The sequence below is a fragment of the Coenobita brevimanus genome, chromosome 17 (genome assembly GCF_032717465.1).
Source record: "Coenobita brevimanus isolate Jiangsu-jjx chromosome 17, ASM3271746v2, whole genome shotgun sequence".
Taxonomy (NCBI): domain Eukaryota; kingdom Metazoa; phylum Arthropoda; class Malacostraca; order Decapoda; family Coenobitidae; genus Coenobita; species Coenobita brevimanus.
Window position 1 is genome coordinate 25,226,837 of NC_136970.1, and position 10,377 is coordinate 25,237,213.

The following is a 10,377-nucleotide window of genomic DNA, read 5'->3' on the forward strand; positions in this document are numbered from 1 at the left end:
CATATAGGGATACTGTCTATTACTGTGTATATACGTAAAGTTGTATATAAATGACGTAGTACTATTAAACTAATAGAGTAAATGTTCGACTCACTGATAATTGCAGCAGTGGTAATGATAGTGATGTTGGTTGAAGGGTGTTGGTTGTGTTTGATTGTGGTAGGTCAGGGTCCTGGTATGACTTTGTCAGCACTCGGTGTCATCACTGCGAGGTCAACACTGTTCACCTGTTGTTGTGGTGATGGTAGTGTTGGAGAAGGTGGAGATCGTGGTGGAGGGTGGTTGAGGGTGGAGGAGGGAGGAATGGAGTCAGATGTGCTGATACATCGCCATACTGGGTCAACACTATTGGTACAGTACAGATGCACTTCCTCCTCGCTCACTTTTGCTTGTCATTGTTTGTCGTTTCTCCCTTCTTTGTTCACTTCTTCTTCTTAACTTGTAATGTTTTATTTTTCTTAGTCGTTGTGATTAACTTGTAGCATTGCTTCTTATCAGTCATTATAATGTAGCCTCGAAGATTCGATGGTTCGTTGACTTGTTGATTTGTAGGCTTATTGGCTTGTAGACTTGTAGGCTTGTAGGCGTTGGTTCGTACGTTCACGGCCACCAATCTCAGTGACGAATTTTATCGTTGTATAAACCATTTCGGTATGTTTTGATTGTACTATAGTTCAGGTCTTGTTGCCGCTCACCACCAATCTCGACAGAGTAGTTTATCGTAGTTGGTTCGTTGTTACCGCTTGCCACCAATCTCGATTAGCGTGGTTGTAGGTACTTGTAGGGAGATAGGGAGATCGGTTATAGATCGTCGGAGCACTGCCAGAATAAAGTCGTGAAACATAGTATGGCTAGAACTTGTCGCTGCTTAGTAAATTGGTGTGTCGGTGGCTACAGTGAATAGGTAGGTCTCTCTCTCTCTCTCTCTCTCTCTCTCTCTCTCTTTCTCATCTTCCCACTTTGTGTATCATAAGTGAGGTAAGTTACAGAGCAACTCTGGGGTTACGGAGTTTATTGTATAGTTATATCGAATGGACGAGTTGTCGGTTCTGGGTAAACATGGCCAGTGCACTCTGCCATGTACTTAAAAACTTACGGTATATGTGTCTTTTAATTTAATTTATCATTTGCACTGAACAAGACGTGATAACTTTAATTCTTTGCGGCTGGAGGGAAGGAGCCGCCATGTTGGCGATGACGTCAGCATTCACACTGCAGACGACGCTCCAATCCATCACACAATACTTTACCAGTAAAAGAGATGATAGTTGTACCTACATGGCCACCGTAGATCCAAACTACCCCCTTCAGGTATGTTGTGAAGGAATATTTTTCATGGTGTAAATGGGTGGTACATGTTAGGTAAGTAAATTGTGGTGAAATCGACCAAAAGTAGCTTTACAGCTACACCATTCCCGAGCGGTGCTCGTACCTCATGAGGTGGGAAGTGTTAAATGTATGCCGTACAGTATCAGTTGTATGAGTTTATGATGGTATTATGCTCACATAATAATATCTGACCTCTTCATTATTAGTGTTCTGAAGAAAAAAAAAGTTTCAGTGACTCAGCTACGGTACTTCAGGGGAGTGTGGCGAAATACCGAATCGGCGGTCATTTACAGAATCAACACCGAATTGGCACTTTTTAATTGGTAAGTGTTATAGATTTTATCACCATAGAGGTTCATACCCACCTAATTATTCGAAATCTGGTCAAATTTTTGTATTTAATTTTATCTTTTAAAAAATCCGGATTCACAGCGAAAACGTGCTAAAATTAGCGGAAGTGTTTCTCCTTTAGCTGAACAGCTTGCCTTGGCAGACTTCTGCTTTGTATAAATATTAATTTAACATACAAATGCACTTATTTACCCTTAAAATCAGTATCTGTGCAAAACAGAAGTCTGTCAAGGCGTGTTGGCGATCTAAAGTAGAAATACCTGCTAACCTTAGCACGTTTTCGCTCTGACTCCTAATATTCTATTAATAATTAAATAAAGCACAGTTTTTTGACTGAATTTCAGATAATTAGGTGTATATGAACCTATATGACGAAGAATATAATATTTTCACAACAGTAAAGACTGTATTCCAGCACTGGGAACTTCCAACGAGCAGCCAACTACCACTGCTTTCGTTTATTGTTATTGACTAGTATACAGAGGAATAATTTCCCTACTGTGCTTTTGTCAGTGCACTTACACATTGGAACGAAACATTAGCAATTATTCCTCTTGTCACTGGACATTCTTAGAGGTCAGAAATAAGCACAGTGTATCCTGGCTAAACGTTAACAAAGCAGACTATGCTGCCTCAGTGTGAGAGGTGACGTCACGACCAATCACAGGCCGTTTCAGTGTCAAGTGATTTTTCGGCTACTTTATCTATGATTTTTTCATGTTTCTGCACATTTTTATTGGAAATAATGGTTGACATAGTTATTTTCTGAGTATCTTTTACCCATACAAATATCTAACTTCAAAAAAATTTTGACCAGAAACTCGTCCATTGTGATTTACAGCGTAACGTGGCGTGATGGCAAACCGTCCTGGGTGACCTTACCTTCTGCCTCCGCCCTGATTGTGTGCTCGGGCCTTCTCTAACCCCCTCTGACCTGAAGGGAAGCTCTCCGACATCATATACAGCTTGGAGAGGATGTGTGTGTCTGATGTAGTGTTTAGTAGATTTCCATTCACTTGAACTAACCGACTAGGGCTGGTTATTCCACGTGTTTGAATACGTCACGAAAATTTTGGTCGTCTGGATTAAGAGATTGTTTGATATACGTCATATGTTAAGGATTCTTGATGGTCTGGGACAAGATTGTGGATAGACATTATGTAGATCGGCATTCTAGTGAGAAGCTGTGTATGTCTCCAGCAGACACTTCATCCTGTACATTGTGTTATGAGATATATACTAGTGCCTGAATAATATCTACAGAGAGAGAGAGAGAGAGAGAGAGAGAGAGAGAGAGAGAGAGAGAGAGAGAGAGAGAGAGAGAATGAGAGGAAGAGAGGGGGAGAGAGAGAGAGAGAGAGAGCTTCAAGGGCGTTTTAACGCGGGTGCTTAAGTGAAGGCTGATTTAAAAGAGTTGAGAAAGTGCCGGTAAGGAAATACTATGGGTAGAAGGTAGAATGATTCACGTAGTAGTTAATTTGGATACATTCATAAATTAATTTTTGCGAGATTAATTAAGCAGGGTAGACATATGAATGACGAAAGTCAGAAATTAATTATCCACGTCACTATTGAGAACAAGCTATGTTATGTAATTACTAAATATTTTTCATCTCTTTCGGGTCATAGTGGACACATCACGACGATCAGATCAGCCACGAATGCAATGTATAAAATTTTCTAAAATCATAATTTTTGGTTATCGAAGTCATAGTATGTTTTCCATTCTCCCTGTCATCTATAAATACTATGTCAGTATTTCATAAGGGCATGGTTTGTTTCTAACTGTTTCCTGCTGGTACGGTCTGCATGGATAAATGGGGTATTGATACAGGAGTGTCAATGGATGATGTTAAGTGTTTTGGTGTGGCTGTGTTGATGTGGTGATATAGACTCTCAGTTATACCCTGACACACCACTTATACTCGAAGATAACTGCTTCACTTATTATCCTTTATTAAGTTCATCGTATGTTGGTGTAGCGGTAGGTGACAAAATGAACGACAGTAAGTTTTCTTATTCTGTTACTCTTCCTTCTTTTCCATTCTTTTTGAATTACAGTCATAAAAAAAAGAAAAGAAAATCGTTGTACTGGATTGATAAATTATTTGTTCGGTTTTTAAAAATACTACTAGTGTATTTTTAAAGTATAAATTTTAATCTCTGACTATGTGTGTAATCAAATGACTTTACTGAAGCTGTAGCTGAAAGCTGGATATTTTTTGTCATTTTTATGGAAACACTTTTAGGTAGGAGTTTTTTTGTACACAGGTAATGTTGATAATATAATTGAAACAAGTTTTTATGAAGCATTTTTCTGCATTGTAATTGAAGGTAAACTTATATTGAACCCTTTTTTAGGTTAGTTATTTGACACTGTAAATGAATGTCGATTTTCACACTGCACCTACTATTTTCCTTTTATACTCCTCCAATACTGCCATCTCATATTTTCCGTCCAATATTACCCTCAACTAATTCTCCCTTCTACAATACCCTCATGAACTCCTCCAGTATTACCCTCACATACTCCTCCTCCAGTATTACCCTCACATATTTTTCCTTCAGTATTATCCTCTCATATTCTTCCTCCAACATTACCCCTCACTTTCACATACTCCCCCTCCAATATTACCCTCACATATTCCCCCTCCAATATTATCCTCACATACTCCCCCTCCAATATTACCATCACATACTCCTCCTCCAAGAATACACCTCACATACTCCGCCCCCAATATTATCTTCACATATTCTATTCTCCAATGTTCCTCCTCCATTAATACCCTCGCATAGATTACTCTCATATATACCCCCTCCAATATTACCCTCACATATTCCCCTCCCCAATATTCCTCCTCCAATAATACCTTTACATATTCCTTCTCCAATATTACCCTCATATTCCCCCTCCATTATTATCCTCATATTCCACACCCAATATTACCCTCACATATTCCCCCTCCAAAATTACCCTCACATATTCCCCCTCCAAAATTACCCTCACATTTCCCCCCCCCCAATATTCTTCCTCCAATATTACACCAAGATATTCCTCTTCCAATACCACCCTCAATTTCTCCTCCTCCAGTATTACCCCTACATATTCACCTCCTGTATTGTCCACACATATTGCCCCTCCTGTATTACCCTCACATATTCCCCCTCCTGTATTACCCTCACATATTCACTTCCTGTATTAGCCTCACATATTCCCTCTCCTATATTACCCTCACTTATTCACCTCATGTAATACCTTCTCATATTACCCCTCCTGTATTACCCTCACATACTTCCTTTCCTGTATTACCTTCACAAATTCCCCCCTCCAATATTACCTCCAGATGTTCCTTCTCCCACCCTCTGTCGTACGTTTCACACTTTCCTCGCGTCTCTTATTGCTTTGCCATTTTTCACTCAAGTAAGACTCCACCTACCTTCAGCCATGCCTGACAACCTCACCCTCCCCACTGCAATATGGCAAAGTCATCAGTTTTTACCCTCCACCTGACAAAGTTAGAGGAGGGTGTTGTTATCACTGGGATCAATAGGTGTCCGTCCATAGAGTTGGGCAACAAGGTGGCAGGGCGGCTGACCCGGCTTAGAGATTTCGGTTCCGAGCCAGAACTCAGAAAGTATTCTCAATAGAGTCATGAAATCTCTCATAGTTATGTGTGTTATAGTGAAATGGCGCCTGTTGATAGGTTGAATGTTATATCTTAAGTGTGTGTGTGGCTCAGGAAAGAGTACTATTTTCACCTGGTTTGTTTGTTTGTTTGTTTGTCTCTATTAACAACTACGCCAGAAGTACTGGTGTGATTTTGACTAAAATTTCAGGTATGATGCGCTATGACCTTCTAATCATGTGATTAAATGTTGGGTCAAATTGGGCCAAGGCCCAGGCTGTAGGCCCAAAAAATGTAGAGAAACGGGAATGGGTAAAAATTGCTTTTTCTCCATAACTCCTTTCAAATTCGTCATATCGACATGAAACCAAAACCTATAGGTGCATCTTTCAAACATACATCCTATAACATTCCTCATTACATCAGGGGGGGTCACCCCCCAGTTTGCAGTAGGAGGGTCAATGTCATGTGGGTCGGGCCTGAAAAATATATATATATATATATATATATATATATATATATATATATATATATATATATATATATATGAGTGTGGAAGAAGTTGAGAGGTGGAAGAGAGAGTTATATGTGGAAAGAAAGAGTGAGGTAAAAAGATTAGTAAGAGAGTGTAAGAATAGAGTGGATGAGGAAATTGGAAGGAATTTGAGTGTAAAGTGGAGGGACTGTAAGAAAATGTTTTGGAAAGATGTGAGGAGAGTAAGACAGGGTGGAAGTAAAGTTAGCAAGGGAGTGAAAGATAAAAATGGTACATTACTGGTGGAGAAGAGAGAAATAATGAGCAGATGGAGAGAACACTTTAAGGAATTGTTGAACATAGAGGATAGAAGTGATGCGAGTATAAGTGGTTGGGGAATGGCTGGGAGAAGGAGCGAAGTAAGAAGACAGGAAGAAATCAGTAGGATAGAAGTTGTGGAAGCAATGAAAAAAGTTAAATTGGGGAAAGCCCCAAGAATTGATGGAGTGTGTGGTGAAATGTTGAAGCATGGGGGAGAGATAGTAGTAGAATGGATGTGGAATGTGTGTAAATTGGCCTGGAAGGAAGGTAGAGTTCCGGAGGATTGGAAGTCAGGTATAATTAATCCCTTGTACAAAGGAAAAAGGGGAAAAAGAAGTGTGTGGTAATCATAGGGGCATCTGTCTTCTTAGTATAATAGGAAAAGTGTATGGTAGGATACTTATTGATAGAGTTAGGGAAATAACAGAGGAATTAGTTGGAGAAGAACACGGAGGCTTTAGGAAGGGAAGAGGTTGTGTAGATCAGATATTCATTCTTAGATCTGTAGTGGAAAAGTTTCTAGAGAAGGGAAAGAAGTTGTATGCTGCTTTCATGGATTTGGAGTAAGGATATGACAGGGTGGATAGACAAGGATTGTGGAAAGTGTTAAGAATATATGGAGTAGATGGGAAGTTGTTGAATGCTGTGAAGAGTATGTATGATGGTGTTAAGCCTGCAGTGCGTATAGATGGTGAACTGAGTGAATTTCTCTCTTTGAAGGTTGAGTTGAAACAGGGATGTCATGTCATGTCTCCATGGTTGTTCAATCTGTACATGGATGGGGTAATAAAAGAGAGACAAGATAGGGTAATTGATGTTGGAGTGGCCCTGATGAAAGAGGGTAGTGTTTGGAAACTCCCTGTAATGTTGTTTGCAGATGATACTGTGTTGTTCAGTGAAGACGAAGGGGAGCCGCAAGGCTTAGTGGATGAATTTGGGAGAGTGTGTAAGAAACGGAATCTAAAGGTGAATATAGAGAAGAATAAAGTGATGGTCTTTGAGAGAGGTGAAGTCAGTGAATGTACAACGAGGTTGGATGGTGAGGAATTGGAAAATGTGAGTACGTTTAAGTACTTGGGTAGAGTGAGGATTAAGGATGGGTCTTTGGAGGGTGATGTGCTTGAAAGGGAAGAAAGATTGCTGGTTCCTTGAAAGCAGTGATAAGAAACAGGGAAGTGAGCATGGAAGTGAAAAAATTACTACATGACAGTATTGTGATACCAACTCTAACGTATGGAAGTGAAGCTTGGACGTTGTTGGAAGGGCACAAGTCAAGAGTGAGAGCAGTGGAAATGAGTTATTTAAGAGGAGTCTGTGGAGCCACATGGAGAGACAGGCTGACAAATGAGGATATAAAGGAGCGTTGTGGTGTGGATGTGGATGTGATAGGAAGCGTTAAGAGGAATACACTGAGGTGGTTTGGCCATGTGGAGAGGATGGAAGGTGAAAGACTGACGAAGAGAGTGTATGTGAGTGAGATGGAGGATGGGAGAGGAAGGGGGAGGCCGAGGATGAGATGGACGAATGGGTTGGAGAGGTATATGAGAGAGGGGTGTGTGAGTTGGGAGCAGGGCAGTGAAATGGCGGGGGACGGCAACGTGGAGGCGATTTGTTTCTGGCCATCCCGAACGGGATTGAGGCGTCTGGCAATAGATATATATATATATATATATATATATGTATATATATATATATATATATATATATATATATATATATATATATATATATATATATATATTTATATATAAATTAGATTGATAGATAGATAAAGGTATATATATATAGATATATATATATATATATATATATATATATATATATATATATATATATATATATATATATATATATATATATATTATACAGATAGATAGATAGATAGATAGATAGTTAGATAGATATAATATATATATATTTATATCTACCATTTTATCTATCTATCTACCTATCTGTCCATTTATCTAATATCTATCTATCTATCTATCTATCTAGAGCTATCTACCTATCAATTCACAGTATTTATATATATATATATATATAGATAGATAGATAGATAGATAGATACATAAAGATATACATATATATTATATGGATAGATAGATAGACAGATAGATAGATATAATATATATATATATTTATATCTACCATTTTATCTATCTATCTACCTATCTATCCATTTATCTAATATCTATCTATCTATCTATCTATCTGTCTATCTAGCTATCTATATCTATTTACCTATCAATATACAGTATATATATATATATATATATATATATATATATATATATATATATATATATATATATATATATATATATATATATATATATATATATATATAAAACCCCGTTGCATTCCATGGGTGCTGGGCGAGGCATAGCACTTGGAGGGTACTAAGTGTACCGCACTCCGCCTATCGGCTCATAGTCTCGAAGCTCATAGGTCCCTACCCGGGGGTTCCCTACTTTATAAAGACTTGAAAAATCCCAGTTCTGTCCAATACTCGGGACACTCGGCTCCAATGGGATATATATATATATATATATATATATATATATATATATATATATATATATATATATATATATATATATATATATATGTAATCTTAGAGCAATCCATAAATATACCATTTGGCTGTTTAAAAAGAAAGTAAGTTAGTTCCCTAGAAGATCTTGAGGTGATCCAAACTTTTGTGATAATATCCAGTGCTATGCTGACCACGATGCATCAGTGACTATCACTTTCACTCATTAAAAAATAAAATATACCTGTGAAATGTTGAGGAGGAACGTTTGGTGTGTGTGTGTGTGTGTGTGTGTGTGTGTGTGTGTGTGTGTGTTCTTACCTAATTGTTCTTACCTAATTGTATCTTTACAGGAATGAGTCAATTTCGTACTGTCCCGTGTCTTAAACCATATTTATCGTACATATCCTTAAATTTGTGAATTGTTTTGGCACACACTATTTCATTCGGTAGTGCATTCCACTGATCAATTGCTCTATTTGGGAAACTAAATTTCCTTACGTCTTTATCAACTCTCTTTTTATGCAATTTTTTGCAGTGTCCCCTTGCTGATTCTTCCCCATACGTTAAGTAATCATTTATGTCTATTTTCTCCTTCCCTGATATGCATTTGTATAGCATAATCATGTCACCTCTTTTCCTTCACTCCTGTAGTGTTGGTAGATTCAGTTTATTTGGTCTTTCTTCATAGCTTAATCCCTTAAGCTTGGTACCCATCTTGTAGCGTCCCTTTTAACTTTTTCAATCTTGTCTATGTGTTTTTTGAGATGAGGGCTCCAGATTACTGATGCATACTCGAGGGTTGGTCTGATGAATGATGTTATTATCTTTCTTAGCATGTCTTCATTTATGAATGTAAACGCTATTCTCATATTGGCAAGCAGTGTATACATGTTACGTACCTTCTCACTGATGTGGTCAGCCGGAGATAGTCTGTTATTGACAATCACACCTAGGTTCTTCTCTCTTTCTGATGTGTGTAGGGTTTTATTTCCTAATATATAATCCCAATCAGGTCTTTTTCCACTATTACCAAACTTGATTACATGACACTTATCCACATTGAATTCCATTTGCCATGTATTACTCCATTGATGAAGTTTATTTAATTCTTCTTGTAGCTCTTTGCAAGAGTCTGTGTTAGTAACTTCTTGTAGCTCTTTACAAGAATCTGTGTTAGTGATTCTCCTTTGTATTTTTGCATCATCTGCAAACATATTTAGATAGGTTTCATTTCCAGTGTTACTGTCTATATCATTTATATACACTAAAAACATGATTGGTGCCAGCACTGAGCCCTGTGGTACTCCACTAGTCACTTCTTTCCATGATGAGTAATTTTCCCTTAGTACTGTTCTCATTTTTCTTTTCATGAGAAAATCTTGCATCTAACAATACAGTTTGCCTCGAATTCCTCCTTGATGGTATAGTTTCCATAAAAGTCTTTGGTGTGGTACTGTGTCAAATGCTTTCTTGAAATCTAAATAGATACTGTCCACCCATCCTTCTCTTTCCTGTACTGTGTTTGTTACTCTGTCATAGTAGCTCAACAGATTTGTTACACATGATTTTCCTTTTCTGAAACCAAACTGTCTTTCTGTTATCATATTGTGTTCTTCTAGGTGATTTGCCCAAGCTTTTCTTATAAGCTTTTCTAATACCTTACTTATAACACTGGTTAGTGATACTGGTCGGTAGTTAAGTGGATTTTGTCTATTCCCTTTCTTGAATAAGAGAACAAT